Raw genomic sequence first — 16,930 nt, forward strand, 5'->3', positions numbered from 1 at the left:
TTTAGAGTATTTCCCTTCCCAAAGACTTTTGTTGCCAGATGGGAGTTGTTAGTTGTTTATATCAGGCTATGAGTAATGCCCTTTCGCTAGCACTGTACACAATGTGGGGTTTTTTTGACATTTATTCCTTCTGTTGTTATACAATGTTAGCTTTGCAAGTTATAAAGAACAACCTTTTTCCCTCAGGTGTCCTTTTGTGTGCTTTTTGCTCATTTTTTGAGATTCTTTCTTTTCCAGTTTTAAAGGTAAAAAGAATATATAAAAATAGAAAAATGAACAACAAGCTTAGAGACCTTTCCCAGTCTGCTACTCACTGCTGTGAATAAATGTTAAACATAGATTTGTGGGTCCACTTTCAGGTTTCTCAAATTCCATTTCTTCTTGAGTCTCCTTCATGTCTGTTACAGGCCCCTGCTTTCATGCTGTTATCCTTGGCTCTATGGAGTGCAAACTAAATTTTACCAGCTCCCAGAATGTCCATTAAATGGTGGGATAAGCCCTTTCTCTGCAGACCTCACTCCACCATGATTCATACAAGAAGACTTTATCCTGTGAGCCATTGAGCATATTATGTGAGAAGAGCCCTCAAGCCATGCTTATTCTGAGTACTGACTTTCAGTGTTTGGTCCATCAGCCTGAAGCTATATCTTGTTAATGAAAACTGTCCATGATAACTTTAGCATCTCTCTCATTCTCTTTCATTTCACAGATAGATTATTTTTTTTATCCTTCCATCTGCCTGCTTCCCAAATGTTTCTGCCTTTTTATTCCAACAAAGTTGTCTTTATCACGTTGGTATAGGCTGTTGTAAGGTACTATACTTTGCTGTAATGGTGTCAAAACCGTGTAGACACCTTCAGAGCCAAATTATCATGTTTGTGCTACAGTTCTGTATAGAAGATAGAGAGCTATGCCAATCCTGAGCCCATCACAAGTCCTTGGACAGCCCGTGCCTGCCACACTATTTCCCTGTGTTGCTTCTTGCACGAAGATATATAAAAATCTGCTCCAAGAGCCCACTGTCAGGAAATGTCCCAATTTCATGTGGTACCTATGGATCAGACTCCCTGTAGACCTGCTAAGAAGATGTATTTTTTTTGACCTCCCACACTGGCTAACAGAGTTTCACCTTTTTTAAGTTTATGAACCTGTACACCCTTCCCACCAGAAGTATACGTCCCATTGAAGCGGACTAGAACCTCCCCAGCTTGCTCTTGCTTACTTTAGTTGTCTTTCACATACCACTTAGAAATAGACTTTAACAACTATAAACCCCCTTAACCCTAAATATATGAGTAACGTTTGCACCTTGTACTCTACAATGACAGTTACTTTAGGAGAAACTTGTCAGGACTTCTGATTGGATCCTAATTATATGGTTGACTTCTTGCCTTTAGCCACTACTTTGGTGTCTCCCCCTACTTAGGATTGTGGAAGGGTCTGTGAGAACATACAAAGAAATACAGTGATGTTGTTAAGACTCTACCTTCTCTCTAGCACTAATTCAGCCATGGAGAAGAATAAAGGAAAAATATGCCCTCAGGTATGCTTTCCTTGATGCATATAAATTCAGGTCCCATGAAAATATTTATCTGTAAATAAGCAGCTTGGTTTAGTCTTGTTTCTCAAGGTTCTCTGGTTGCAGGGTATAGCTTACACTGGGTAATAAGTGAAAAACAAGTTTGATCACTGGAATTCTGTTATTTTCATCTGCAATATTATGCAAGATCAAGGTAACAAATTTTGTTGCCAGCTGGAGCTGCAGGGTAACAGGCTGCTGCTGATTTTCCCTGTAGACAACAGTAAAGAACACATTTTATGTCGAAGTAATTGCACTAACAGGTGCTGTTGAGCAACTGTGTTTTGGTTGCGACACTGCTGTGGCTCAGTGCTTACCACAAATGTTTATACATTAAAAAAATTCAGTTCTGCTTTTAAATTCCTATTCAACTGACAAGAAAGGATAGGATAAACAAGGGTGAAGAAATAACTACAGTTTAAAAGGTAGAAAGCCTCTTTCCCACTTCTGCTGGGTGAATACCACTGTCCTATCACAAACGCTTCCTTGGACGTTTATCACAGCAACTGTAAGCCAGCATCCAGTGCTGACAACATTAAGTCCTGTAAGAACTGGATGAGATTCTTGCAGTGGGATATGTGCTAATGTGTTTATGTCACATATTTAGGGAATAATGTAATTTCGTGGACCAAACGCTGGACACTGACTGCTGCACGTGCAGTGAGAGCTTGTCCTGTCTGCCTTCCTCGTGCTCTTGCCCACAGGGCTTGGCTGCTTCTGCTGCAGGAAGGGCAGTCGATGTGAGGTGCAGCTAAGGGAGTCCTGGCAGCACAGCTCCTGGGAGCTCGTAGCATTTAGGGAGAACAGAAATGGCGGTAAGCTTGGAGAAGGTTCTTCCAAGTCTCCTGAACCCACGTAAGACAAACCTGCTAAAACTGTCACCTGCTTTGTCTCAGGCTCATGACAATGTTTAATTTGAGCTTTTCAAAGCTGTGGACAGCTGGGGAAGAAGGGCACTCCAAATAAGCGTATGAGCTGAAATACTTCATGCCTGAGCTGAAAATCTTGTGTGAGCTTCCCCAAGGGTGTGTTTACAGGGTTGTAGGTATATACAGTGATGTAATGGGACTGGTATAAGATCTTCTAAAGACAGATTCTCCAAATCAAAATTTAACCATCTAAAAATGGGACGAATGGCTTTAGCTATCTTCTTAGTGTCCCCATAAAACCAATGCACACCTTATACTATCTAACCTAGATATCTGTTCCAAAAGCCAGTGTATCTCTTTTTGGAAGCCTAACGTGTATGCCTCTGTCCTGCCAAAAGCGTCCAATCTAAAAGACATCAGCTCCTCCTAACAAACACACTGAGAACAGTCTGGAGACAACAGGAATCCAACAGTGTCTTGCTTTCTTTGTGTAGCACCTCCACCTCTCCATCTTGCTACATCTTGTGACTACAGACTCCATGCCTTGTTGGTCTGCCTTAGCTTCTTCCTCAAAGCTTCTTTCTTGCTGTTATCATAGGTAGATGACTTCTGCAAGGACTGCAATATTTGACAAAACCTCCTTTCCATGTTTTTCTCAGCATCCATCTTCTGTTTTTTCCTTCTTAGAGAATACTGTGTTTGCTTACTTGTGGGGATTCCTCCCAATCCTCCAAATGTTCCCTTTCCTCCATGCATACCCACTAGCCTTATTTTGCTGAGCTTTTCAATCTTGCTGATTTGTTTTCACACTAAAGCCAATGACTATCAATCCAATTACTGTTTCTTAAGTTACTGTTCATCATTGCTGCACTAAACAGACATGTGTGTTCTGAGCCACAGCCAAGACAAGCATACACACTGTTGCTTACACTTCAGTGAATGTGGGTTAAGATAATTCATGTTGTTTCACAATTTCTAGGTTTAAAGAGTGCTCACAGTAATGAAGGTTGTCTGAACCCTAAATTTGACTCGCTCTACATTTTGGCACCCTAAGACTTCTCTGTTCTCACTCCCTTCACCTTTAATTCATTCCCTCTGTGACTTGTAATTTTCTTTTCTTTTGATGTAATACCCACAGTACTAGGCAGGTATCTTTCTGAATGGGTTATTTTAGCTCAGTTTTGTAGATGGAGCTAAATTAATCCATGACCTTTCCATGTTATGCTGTCACAATTTGTACCACCAGAAGAGCACCAGAACCATCAGAAGATGTCTGAACCAAACATTAGAGTAATCTCACAGAGGCTTCCAGGGGGATTAGCATTGCTTGGTACTCTTCAGAACACAGTGCTTTACAGTCTCTTCATAAAATCCCTTTCTTACACAATGCCCCTGCTACAGGCATCAATAATATTCATATTTTTATCTCTTCATCTTCCTTTTTTTTGTAAACAGCTCAATGAAACCACCAAAGTTGTCATGTGTTTCAACTGAATAGCCACAGTATTGCAGTGCTGTGCAATACTTCCCCCATCCTCTCTTCCTACCCCAGATGTTACGTTCTCTTACAGTGACACATCCAAAGTGTGGTTTTATACTCCTGGAGCAGACTGAGTTGGTCTATAGATGGGAAATAGTTGAGGACAACTTTCTACCAGAACAAAACTTCTGTAACCAAAGGGGTAAGGGATTCGTTACCTGCTCATGTCAGTGTTTCTGGCAGGGGCAGTCATGGCTGAGCAGTGAACTATGGTGGCCTTAAAAGGGTTTTCCTTGTTTAGGAATCTATGAAAGATTTTTGGGCAACTTCAGGATAAGAAAACCTCTGCTGTATAACATAGTTTGACTTCGTCATTTTTGGGCACTTGATTGGTCTCAGTAAGATTTTTATTTTTGTATGGAATAAGGTTAATGTGGATGCAACATGGTAGCACATCTTTTTCTAGTTCTTATGACTGCTACTTGCTTTCAGTTTTGGAGGGGAAATCTAATGCTTCAGACTGGGCTGTTCTGTTGAACTTCTAAAAAATCGCCCTCTCCTGCCGTCAGCCAGTGGGCTCTTGGGACCTGCCCTTGCGTGCCATTCCTAAGGCTGCAAAGTTGCCCTGGGCACAGCAGTGAAGACATCCCAGCTCTCACCCCTCGTCAAATTGAAAACCAGGCAAGTTCTTTAGAAATAAAAAAATCTAGATTTACTGAAAAGATTGCATTACATTTGGATAAAACTGGGGCCATGGCATGATTAATGGAACCAATGAGGAGAAAGTATATAAATTTGGTCAATTAACACCAGGTTTCATGTAAAGGTTCTGAGGGGTTATCTGAATGTGAAGCTGAAACTTAAACTTGTGGGATGTGAGACTATATTAAATTAAAACCAAAAAGAAAGGATTGTACACTTGGAATAGAATAAGTTGTTTCAGTCCCATACTGCATTCCCCCATGTCCAGAGGGTTTGCTCTCTGCAGCAGTAGCACGTCAGCTGCCAACTCACTGCAGAGCACCACAGATAGCGAAGAGAAGAGACAAGCTCTGCTCTTCTTTTGATGTTTCTTTGGGCTTTCTTCTTTCTGCCATTCACATGGCATGGGAGATAAAACAGCCTGATGAAAGGGGAGCATTTTTATCGATCATTTTCTTAAGTAAAATAACCACAGATTATAACTCATCTGTTTTGTTGAAAATGCAGGTGAAGGACAAGAGGTGATTTACTTTGGTGGAGTCAAAGCGGAACGGTGACTTCCTGCAGCAGGAAACCACCTTCTACAGAAGGAAGGTTGCAGGGTAACATCTAAGCTGGAGCTGGCACTACTGAGAGTCAGTCGTTAAAGACAGGGAGGGAGGGAGTAAGTCAGACCTGGGTCTGGCATGCACTGCTACATTTGGGGAGGTATCACCTTCAGGTTTCTCCAGGTAGGATCCATGCACGGTGGGACATGGGTCACTTGTGGAGGAGGCCCAGAGGCTGGTGTTTCTTCAGCTGACCAGGCAGCAGGACACCCTTGGTGATCCCAGCAGGTTACTCGCTCCTCTCCCCCATGGAGGCAGCAGCGGCTGTCACTGAGCTTGCTTCAGACACCAAAACGGCTTCAAATGACACCATGGACAGTATGGCACACTGGTGTTGCCTGTCCCACTTCAGACTCTGGCCAGAGGGCTGCTATGTGCTCTCATATACCCATCAGCCCCATTAAGGTTTCTGTCACAACTGAGAAGTAGCAGAGGGGAAAAATGCTCTTTTCTCTTCAGTGAAAAAAGATCTCAGCAAGCAGTATCACATTTATTCCCTCAAACAGTAACAAAAAGTAATAATTCCAGTGGAAAACAGCTTCTGTTGTCAGGAGTTTGCCACCTGAGTTGAAATCCATCCTAAAACTACTTTTTTTGAGAGGAAAAATCATCTCACGTGCTCTTGATTACTGCTCATATTTATGGTCAGTCTGCTTAGAAAAAAAGAACTTTGCTCTGCCATGCCCAGGGCATGCACCTGTGTGCCGTGTATCTCCCCATCTGTGGGGGTGTGCAGTGTTGCTGGTAGTGGGGCAGTTGTGCTCTGCAAGGATGAATGCTCTTTCTCTCCCCAGTTACAGCTGTGGTTGCCGAGGTGCCACTGCTTTAAAATCATATGGTGAGGCTGGTGGTGGTGGTAGAAGAGAAGAGAAGGAAGGGAGTGATGATTTGCCCCAAAAAAGATAGTTACTGTTTAACTCCACAGATTCATCTGCCGCACACCTTCATGTAAGAAGTCCACAATCTTCCTGTAACTGCTGTTGCTGGGAAGAGAGAGTCTGCTTAAACCATCAGCCTGTTTCTCCCTTTCTGGCTGCAGAATGAGCACTTCCTATTGCCTCTCTGGAAGTGCTCCTTACCTGACCCCAAGGAGAAATGTTTGCCCCTGCTCTGCACCCAGCACATGTGGCTGTACTTTTGCTGTCCCTTCCAAAATTTTCTTGGCTGGAGCAGGACTTGGCCCTTACTCAGGAGGAGTGGCTTAGCACTTTTTAGACCTGTTGTTATTTAACTGAAGGGCTTTTTCATATCAGAAGATAAAGATGTTACATGTCCAACCTTCTGCCTGCAGCCGGGAATTATAAATGGATGGCTCCAATGTTTTGCTCGTGTCTGCCCGTACCCACAAAGGTTGTTAAAAATTATCTCCCAGTCAGGAACTATTCAGCTGCCTATCTTAATATTTTAACAGTTGTTTTCCTATCGGTGTCTTTCCTCATGGTATATTTCCACAAAATGCTGTCATTGTTGTGAAGGGTGGAAACACAAGCTGACTGTCAGCAGCCTGCTGGTAAAACATCAGCTGCAGCAGTAACAACCAGGTATCCTGCCATGATGCAATCCATAGAAATTACTCTTGAGATATTAACTTTGGGCAGGGCGGGGAGGGGAATATCAGATGCACCTCTGTGATATTTAAAATTTAGATTACATTTAAGGCTTTTAACTGTTTTCTTAAAATATGATCTGATTTTCTGTATTCTACATTTTAAATTCCAGCTAAAGCCATCCATGAGATAAGAAGAAGCAAATAATTTTTCCATCGAAGTCTAGGACAGGTGAAAATTTCAGGGCTTTTTATTTATACAGCTACAACCTCAGCAGAGCTCCCTGCTCTCCTCTCCTTCCTCCTCTCCTCCTGCCAATGTGCAGTTACAGAGAGTGATTCCAGGCTGGTACGGTAAGTTTGATTCTGCTCCCATGGGCAGTGATGATGTGTTAGGAGGAAAGCTGGGAGGTCCTAAAAGTCTGTACCACTCTGAAAATTAAAAGTCAAGGGCTATTACTGTAGCTGGATTACAGCTTTTCCTGAAAACTGAGAATGTGGAAAGCAAAGAACACAAATGATATTTTTCTGGGAAAGAGGGAGGAGGTTTACGTTTCTATACCTATATATGTGGAAATAATTTGAAGTATATGATCATTGAACCAAATATTTTTCCCTTCACTCATGAAAGTTCTCCTGATAACACTGGTGGAACTATTTGTCCCAGGCACCAAGTGTGAAAGGAATTGCACCTAGTGTTGCTTCAGAGCACCCGTGTGCTCAGATTTGCTCACAGCAGACTTGGTGCAGGTGGTGCTGTTATGAAAGCAGCAGGGAGGAGTGCTGCAGCCCAGCACAGCTCTGAGGCTGGCTGCCCCTCATCAGGTGATGATACAGAAACCAGGAAGGATTCACATTTTCTTCGCTACTTACATGAGAGAATGGCAGTGACATTTTATTCTTTGCCCTTCTTTTAGCACTAATTTGCTTTAACTCTTCAACTAGATCTTTAATAGCTAGTCCATTTTTCAGAAATAAATCATTTATATTCTGATCAAGTCAATTTTCTATACTGATTGCTGGGCTTAAAATGGTACAGGTCTCTGCATGAATCACAAGGAAACAAAAGACATCTCAGATTTCATGGCTGCTTATGGTAGGGCTAATATCAAGTCCTTTAGCCAGCAAAACACATTAGCTCAAAACTGAGAGGACTAGAAAATATTACTTCACCTGATTAGCTTTAAGCTGGTATGTCTGAAAACATCAAACAAGAATCAGCCTGCTTTTGAAATTTGTTTCCAGTTTTAGAAAATGACCTTCTTGATTCCAAGCAGCATCATATCCTAACTTAAAAGAGCTGCACTTTTACACCCACAAAGGTGCCCCCACAGACTCTGGTCTGTTGGATAATACTGTTGGAGACCCCAGCTGAAATCCTCCCATCCATGTGAAGAGGGCTGTGGAATCAGTATGATGATCTTGCTACCCTCAGATGCAGCCCTTTCTGCAGCAGACTTCTGATAGAGACAAGTTGTCCTTGAGGTGAAGAATATTCCTCCAACAGGCAATATTATGGCATTGGAATGGTTTGTGTAGTCCCAAAATACAGGATTTTTCAAATGGATTTGTAGATGAGGACATCTCAGGAGTACAGAGTATCTATTAATCTTTACATGAGACAAGCCACCAGAGGTAGTGAGTGGCCTTGTGTGAGCTACAAGTAGAGGCAGAGCACAGACCTCCTGGCCCAGGCAGATTTATCAATCAAACTGGGAGACACCACCTCCCAGCATGTTTATTTTCTCCCTGCTGCCCTGCCTAGTCCTCTAGGATGAGGGCTAGCAAGACACCACTGACAGACATAGAATATTGAGTATTGAAATTACAAGAGTCCAGGGTCCCAGCACAGAAGATGCAGAGGCAGGAGGGTTTCCCTGCAAGCCTTCACTTACATATCTTGAGCTCGCTCAGACTCTCATAGGGGAGGTAGGACATGAGTTGTAGTTACCTTCAGCGGGAAGTAGGAAATTATTCAAGACTAAGGAAATACAAAATAAAAATGATTAGGTGTTTCTTTTTGGGGCTACCAAACCAAAGAGCACTGCTTTAAACTGGATAATCTTCTGTCCAGCCTGTGCAGCAATTTCAAACAGGTGACTAGCTTATACAGATTTCAGTACACTGAAGTCATATAAAGTGTAAAGGACCAAGAGTATTCCAGCAGTTTACACAGTGTAGAACAACCATCCAGTGGTTTTTTACAGGGACTATTTTGTATATTTATTTTTCATTCCCTTTGGCAAAAGTATCAATGAACAGGATTTTAGAACCAAGACATGAACACACTTCTCTCAGACTCTTTACAACCAATATTCTGATATTTACCCAGTCAGGATAACCAGGTCAATTGGTTTTGGCACAAATCCATAAGCATCAGTTCCTCTGTCTGGTAAAAGCTGTTTTTGTAGCAATCGGCGGGGCTGCTGTCTAGTCCACTTCCAAAACATCCTGGTAGAAAACAAGGAGCAGATTTAGAAAAACAGCCAAGTTCACTGAGAGCAAAAGAAATCATCTGAGGCAAGTGATTTCCATACACATATATAGGAGTCCAGTGAACTGGTAGAAATATCTGCAACAGCAACAAATAGCTACAGTTTACAATAGGTGGAATTCCCTCTAATGCCATAGCTTAAAACTGGGATCCACAGTATACAGTTTGACAGCAACATTCAGTACATAGCAAAATTTCATCCTAAGACCTGCTTCGGTTTTGGCCTTATCCTTAAAATTTATTGCTGAAACTTAGCTGTAACTTCCAAAATTTAATTTGATTGAATGTAACTTCTTTTTATGTTGTGTGTGATGACAGTTCTGATGAGTTATCAGAAGTGCAATGACTAATGCAATCAATTCTCAATTAATTAATGTTAAATTTATAATGAATTTATAATCATAAACAAAAATAGGACTAAGAGGTTGTCAAGCTTAGAAGGATGTCTGCTTTAAATTTTAGTCCTGAAAAGTGAGCAGATCTCTTTTGATAGTAACCTGCTGGACTTCAAAAGCCCAAGAAAATGCTTACAAAATTAGTTTCCTAAGACACTGTAAATTTTTTTCCTTGAAAACAGTTATCAGATTTTAGGCTATAAAAGCTGTCAAAGGATGAAATAGACCCATGTTCCAAGGACTGTAAAAAGGGCTGTTTTGCATTTTAATTTTAGGCATAGTATCAAAATATTCTTGTGTTCTGCATCTGCATTAGTAATCTAATAATTTAAATCATGCTTACATGATGCTGAACTTGAAACTGGCCATTACAACTCAGGAAAGAAATTTTATGGTTGCTGTTGCCAAAATCAACTCAGTGTGTAGCATGGCCAAACAAACTCTCAAAATGTTGGGCTTCATCAGAAAGGATACTGAGAGCAGGACAGGGGGCATGATTTTCTGCTATTCAAAACCTGATGTGTCCCCATCTTGAGTACCATGTGCAATCTTGGTCTCCACATCTCAAGATGGATTTAGTGAAGGTGGAGAAGGTACAGAAAAGGGCGAGTACAATGATCAAGAGGATGAAGCAGCTGCCTTAAGAGAGGAGACCAAAAAATCTGGGACTGTTTAGTTTGGAAAACAGAAGGTTGAGGTTTGTGATAAAATGAAGGTGGCTGAATATGGAACTGCGGACCTGTGATACTTGATTAAATTAGTAGAGCATCAGCTTAAAGTTAGTAAAAGGAAAGATTTATTTTTTCATTGGGCAGCAAACTTCTGGAACTTGCTGCAGATATTATCAGCAGATTCAGAAAGGGGTAGGACACAACTGTGAATACTAGAATAATAGGCAAGGAGGTGCCCTCTAGCACCCCCCAAAAAAAGGAAATGAGAGAGAATGTGTCCTCACTCGTGCACTTCACAAATAGCATCTTTTTTTCAGTGTTGTAAAAGAATACTGTGCAACACGGACTAGTGGTCTGACTCAGTAGGCACTTGCTACAGTTTTATGCTGTACAGCTTCACTCTGGGCTCAAGAGGATTTTACTGCTAGTTGTACAATCCTTTTTTAAAGGAGAGACCAAACAAGCTGACATCACAACAGGATGGATTACTGAAATAGTAGCTGGAACTTTTCCCTCCAGGAAAGGCGAACATTCCTAGAAATGTTGAGAAATTTCTACTAACAACAGATTTTCCCCCCATTTTCCCACCATTGTTTTGAAACGATAAGGAGTGATACATAAACCATCCAAATGTAAGCAGAGAGATGTCACAATACAGTATGTCTCAATAAAATCTAGATAAAAGTGTAGCCTGTGTGAGTAGACAAGTCCTTGTGGAGTATTTTCTTCCTGGTTCTCTTTTAATGTTTCATGAATCTGTCCCAATTTTGGTAGGCTAATAACAAACACTCTGTCTTCAAGGCCTTAACTTTCATTTGCCATCTCTTGCAAAAGCCATCCATCCTCAACTCCCTGAATCTCAAAGCAGCCTGGTGAAAGGTCGTTGCCTTTCCTTGGTATAAGATGAAGAGTGCAACCTGAAAGAGTGAAGGAGCCCAGCAGACAGATACCTGTTAAAATCTTTGTTGCTTAAATATGTCTTGTGATAGTGTTTCCAGACCTTTGTCCTTGCACTTCACACTTGTCAGAATTGAAGAGACAATAACTCATTGTTTCTGGACAAATAAATTCACGCTATCCTATTGTGTGAATCCTATAGGCAGCACAAGAGCTACTAGAGTATGAATTGTTTGCTTATAGGCTTTTTTTCATACAGGAGGTGCACATGGCCTTTTTAATTTTTTTACCTCATGCACACTGTGCCACTTACTAAATAGAGGTCAATCATCCCAGAATTTACTCTCAGCTGCCCCATAAATAATGAATACTAAACAAAGCTGTGTGAAGCTAGGCATGAAGGATATTGGTGGCTTGCCATTAATCTTTCAGGCAGCAGCCAGAAAACTGCTGCCAGTTGTGCAGTTTTCTAGGCTGTCTTACTGGATCCCATGTGTGTGTTCACATGTGTGTGGGGACCACTAAAGCTCGTTTCAGGTGAGATACTTGTGGATTTGCTGACAGAGACCAGCTGAAAGCAACACAGTGAGCTACCAGTGCAGATGACCTGGATGCTTAACATTTGTTATGTTTTTTCAGACTTTTGCCAAAGACCCTAGATTTTGCAGCTTCCTATTTCCAGCCTGGTGCCAAATACTATTCAACTCTCTCTCTCTCAGCAGAAACCCAGAGCTATGAATCTGCATGCCATTACTCCCAACTGCAGGTATCTGTGGTTCACTGATGCAGAAGTTGTAGTCTATGGCCTATGTCTATGTGGTAAAGAAATATTTGAGAAATTAAGTTCAAAAGAGAACAGTTCATTGTTCTGAGCCAAAGGTGTCTCAAAAATAAACACCATATTGATAAAGGCTGGACCTTCATATATGAAACTTCTCATAGTATTCACACCTCTAGTGGAAAATAGCAGATGACCTGCAAATTGAAATTAAGTTACAAAAAACTGCAGTGATTTTCCTGTTTGTTTGGGGTTTCTTGCTGTTTTGGGGGTTTGTTTGGTTTTTTTTGTTTGTTTGGTTCTTTTTTTTTTTTCACGTTGTTTTGGTTGCTGCTAACACAGACATTAGATCATTCTGCTTTTTGTGTAATATATTAGATGTTGACAAATTAGTAGAAATATTTACTCTGATAGCAGTATGTGGGGGTGGAGTCCTACTGGAGGCCTAGGCACACCCCAATGCTCACTAACATTACTGATAGTGTTCTTCAGTCTTCCTGAGCCAACTTTTGACACAAATGAGGAGACTAGTAACAGGTCTTGAAGGTATGGCCATGGCAGAGCAGCTGTCAGTGTGTTACACTGTGTGTTGCATATTTACTAGGTAGGTCTGCCAAGAGCTGGCATGCTGAGGAGATAAATCTGCAATTCTTGGAGCAATGTAACACAGTGGCCTCAGAGAAAAGATCTCTGGGTTGAAGCTGGGCAGCTGCTGCAGCGCTTTGCTTTCCACATGCAGGATACTTTTCACAGGGATGTTCATGTCACCCAGAGGCAGTTAAGAATACAATACGGTCTCTGATGGTACAGAAACTGAACTCTTGTTTACTGTTTGGCCAAGTCCTACCTTTGGACATGTCTTTGGACACGCTATCTTAAACTGCAGTAGATCCAATGAATGCAGAAACTGGCTATGTGGATGCTGTAGGTGAGATTTATCCCTGAGACTAAGCTAACATAAATATCAGGCTTACGCCTTTCTTTGGGATTTCAGTGGGGCTTTGCAGAGCTAGTTGGCCAAAAAAAAAAGAAATAATAATTAAAGAATTGCTTCCTGCTAGCAGGCAGAGCTAGAGGCAGGATGAACATGGGACAGAGACATGTGGGGAGTGCTGTGGAGAGTCAGCTTGCTGCTCTTGCTGCTGCCAGGAAGGCAGGGGGTGGCCATGCCTGCTTCTGACAGACATCCTCCCTGTCTTCCTCCCTTGCTTTGCAAAGGGAACAGACACAGCTGGCTCTAGCACAACTAAAGCTGCCAAGGACGTTTTGTTGCTGCCCACAGTCATTGTGAGACTTTGTTCACAGTGAGAGCTCACTGGGGTGCTCTGGCTTGGAGACAAAGGTTCTCACAAGGATGAATTTCACCTTGACTACGCACAGGTGCTCATTCCACATCATCCATGGAAGGACTTCATAGTGCTGAGGTTTTGTTTGCCTCTTTGAGAAGAGGCAAACATTTCTGATGTGTCCTTTCCTCTTCAATGTTGTCATTCAGCAGAACGACTCATGACCACCCTCTGTGTGGATGCAGGCACTGGACCATGATTTGCAAGATCTGAGCTCATTTCCTGCATCAAGCCACAGATTTTATGCATAACCTTAGGAAGTTACTTCAGCTCCTCCATGCATCACTTCCCCACTTGCATGTAGCTTTCTGCTTCAGTGGCAATTGCTACAGAAGCTCAACTTTGGTGTGAATGTCTAACAGCAGAAGTCATGATGAAGTTACTATGGTTACTCCAATTATTAGTTGAAAAAAATGTTCTCAGTAACGACTGTGTAAAATTTCAATCAGTTAAACAGCAAAAGTTGGAGTGCATCTTGAGCAGCACAGCAGGCTTTGTGCAAGCACTGCTTGTTTCACTGGAAACTGTTACGGCTCCAGAAGGTTTTTACCTCAGCTACTTTCCCAGATAAACCCTAGAAGTTTGAACCAGTCACTGCAACACAAGCTGCTGATAGTTGAGCAATAGTGTGTCTGTCCCTCCTTGCCAAGACCAATTAGATTCAAATATTACAAATTTTCCAAGAGAATTAATGTATCAGCACTAAACAGCAGTTCACAAGAACTGCACAAAGGCAGTTGGGGCTTTGTTAACTGCAGTGGAAAAGTAGACAAGTGGCAGTACAGTGGAAGAGGTCAGGCATTGGCAGCCATATGACACCGGGAGCAACTGGAAGAAATTTCTGGGGCAGTGGGCCAAACTGGTGGAGTTATGACCCTGGGAGCCTGTTAGATAAGAAATATGTTTGCAGTTTCCCAAGCTACGCTGTCTCCCTCTCACTTTGTTTGTTTTTCTTTCCCCTCTACTGACTGGATCTGATCCTCCCTGCCTCTTCCCTACCCCAGCAGCAAAGTCCATGTTTCTTTCACAGGCTGCCCATGAATCAGAGGTGGCCTCTCCCTGCTGCAGCTGGAGACCAGGAGATTTCTGGCCCTCAGCAATGCCATCCCAGCTGCATCCTCCTGTTAGCGTCTGCAGCAAAATGCATGCCATGTGAGTGGAACAATGAAGTGTATATGGCCAGGGAAGAGATGAGGAACCATATTGTCAAGGGCTTCAAGTGGAAGCCATCTCCCTGTCTCAGAAAGCCCTGCTTGCTTCTCCGCCTTTGGATCCTGGTGCTGTTTGTGTGGGTGCAAAGCAAAATCCTACTCAACACCACCACTGGCCATTCAATCTTGATGGAAAGAAGAGGAGGCCCATCTTACTGAAGTCATCGTGTCTACATATAAAACTTAAAATATTTGGACCTTGGTGGGTTTTCTGAGCTGTATCTACAGAAAGGGCCAAAGAAGTCTTGTCTGGGGGCAAAGGTACAGTCCTCAAGATGTAAAGCAACATCTTGCTTGCTGAAGTGAATATTCTTGGTGGAGGGAAGGAGTGAGGATTCATAGCTATCAAACTATTTCTAGTAACATCTCCATTTTGAATAACACTTTTCTTTAATGGTTTTCAAATCACTCCACAAATGAGTCTGTGAAAATTTATATGTAGGGAGATTTGCCCTAGCTCTATGAACAAGGAGAGACAATAACAGAGCTCTTCTGTAACTTACTGCATGTGCCACCCCGCTGGCCCTTTGGTGGGAAAAAACCTCATTATTTAAGCATTCAACACTGAAAAATCTCCCCAGAAAAAGTACAACTTTTGCTCATATTTTCAAGAATGCCTAATTATTTGGGCTATCACAGTTCTGGCTCAACCCAATGTGAGCAATGCTTAAGAGGCCTGACTTTCCAAAAGTCTTTACATTTATTCTCTGAAAAAAAATTGTTTTGTTGTCAGATATGCAAAGGAGAGCTACTCAGGTTCAGGCATTGCATGTGAAAATTTGGGCAAAGTCAAACATTTAGAAAATTAACATGAAAGGAGAAGTTCAGGTTTAAAAAATGTGGAAACCAGTCCTTTTTGACTAATGCTTTGAAAGCATCCTCAGACTGGACAAGGCATTGCTGGCAAAATATGATCTGTAAAACAGCAAGAGCAAGTCAGATAATATTCTATTACTCTTTTTATGAGAGGTATGTTGTGTAACTAGAAGCAAAATAAACCACAGAATTATGCCTTTATGGCATGAGAAATGTTGCCCCAAGGAAATTAAAAAACTGCACACAATTGCAAGCGTTAATGCCCACCTTAGATACTGTGAAAAGACCCTTGAGTTTCCCTTTGGCAGAGCTTCAATTTCTAGAGGAGTTTTTGTGTGTGCACAGCAGTGCCCTGGTAGACACATGTGGGTCTGTGCCCTGCCTGTACCTGCTCTGCAGGAATGTAAACAAGGCAGAGAGACTGTTGCTTTTAGCTACTTGATCTCTTCAAATCAGCCAAGGAGAAATGATAACAGTGTTTCTTCTGTCTCTACGCTATGTGTGCATGTTTTGTGGCGGAGGAAGGAAATTGTGCGTTTTAGCAGGTGAGCCCAAGAACAGAGAATAAACTCCTTGTGACTCAGAGAAATGAGAAGTAACATAAAGCAAAGGTTAAATCTGCAGTAGTGTCATTCATTCACTATTCAGCAAATGAAGCCAGGGCAATCCCTGAGCAAAAGCATCCAAGACACGCAACGTGACTGAAATCATGTATGTTGGCTTTTATTTGTTTTGCCTGGTTAAAGCTCTCATGCTATCCACATTGTGCAAGAATTGATATGGAGAGGTCAGATACATTGCTTAGGTGAGAAGAGAACAACACTGGGGCATTTCAGCATGTTGCAAATGCCTACCAGACCAAAAAATGCATAGAATTCATGGAGAGCCCATCTCCTCAAGCCCATGAATGCTTGCTTGGTGCTGCTCCACTTGCTGTTGTTTCTTGTTTGAACTGTGTCCTAATGTTTGAAGGAACGCTGTGAGTGAGGACATCTATGGCCCATTTCTAGTTTTGGTTACTGTCTAATTTTGAAAAACTTCAGTTTTCCTTGTGTCTGACCCTCAGTTTCTCAGTAATTACAGAAATATCACTCTATATGTGCATATATACCTGTGTGGACATAACAAGACTTTTGTTACTCTTTGCAAAGCACTTTTATATTTCTGGAAGAGTTAGAAAAGTATCAGGTATTTTACCTCTTTGAAGACAGGAGTAGTGCAGGAAGTACAGCTGCCAGTTGCTGTTTCACAGCTGTGGATTTCTCCACCATGCCAGTGCTACAGTAGTAATTAAAATGACAGATAAACATCATCTGTGTTTGCTTTCCAAGCCTAACAATGGGTAAACTGTACCGACCATGATAGAAGTGCATGAACTGTGTTGACCCTTGCTGGCACCACTATACCTGCCTCTTGGGAATACAATGTACTTAATTATTGTTATTATTTGGAACAGAGGGTTTGATTAATGCATGATTAATGAGAAAAATCCCATGTACTTCTGTGGGCATAGAACCATATTCCTATTCCTGCAAAGG

This window comes from Tyto alba, unplaced genomic scaffold, assembly GCF_018691265.1.
Source record: "Tyto alba isolate M040663 unplaced genomic scaffold, T.alba_DEE_v4.0 Super-Scaffold_2, whole genome shotgun sequence".
NCBI classification, from domain to species: domain Eukaryota; kingdom Metazoa; phylum Chordata; class Aves; order Strigiformes; family Tytonidae; genus Tyto; species Tyto alba.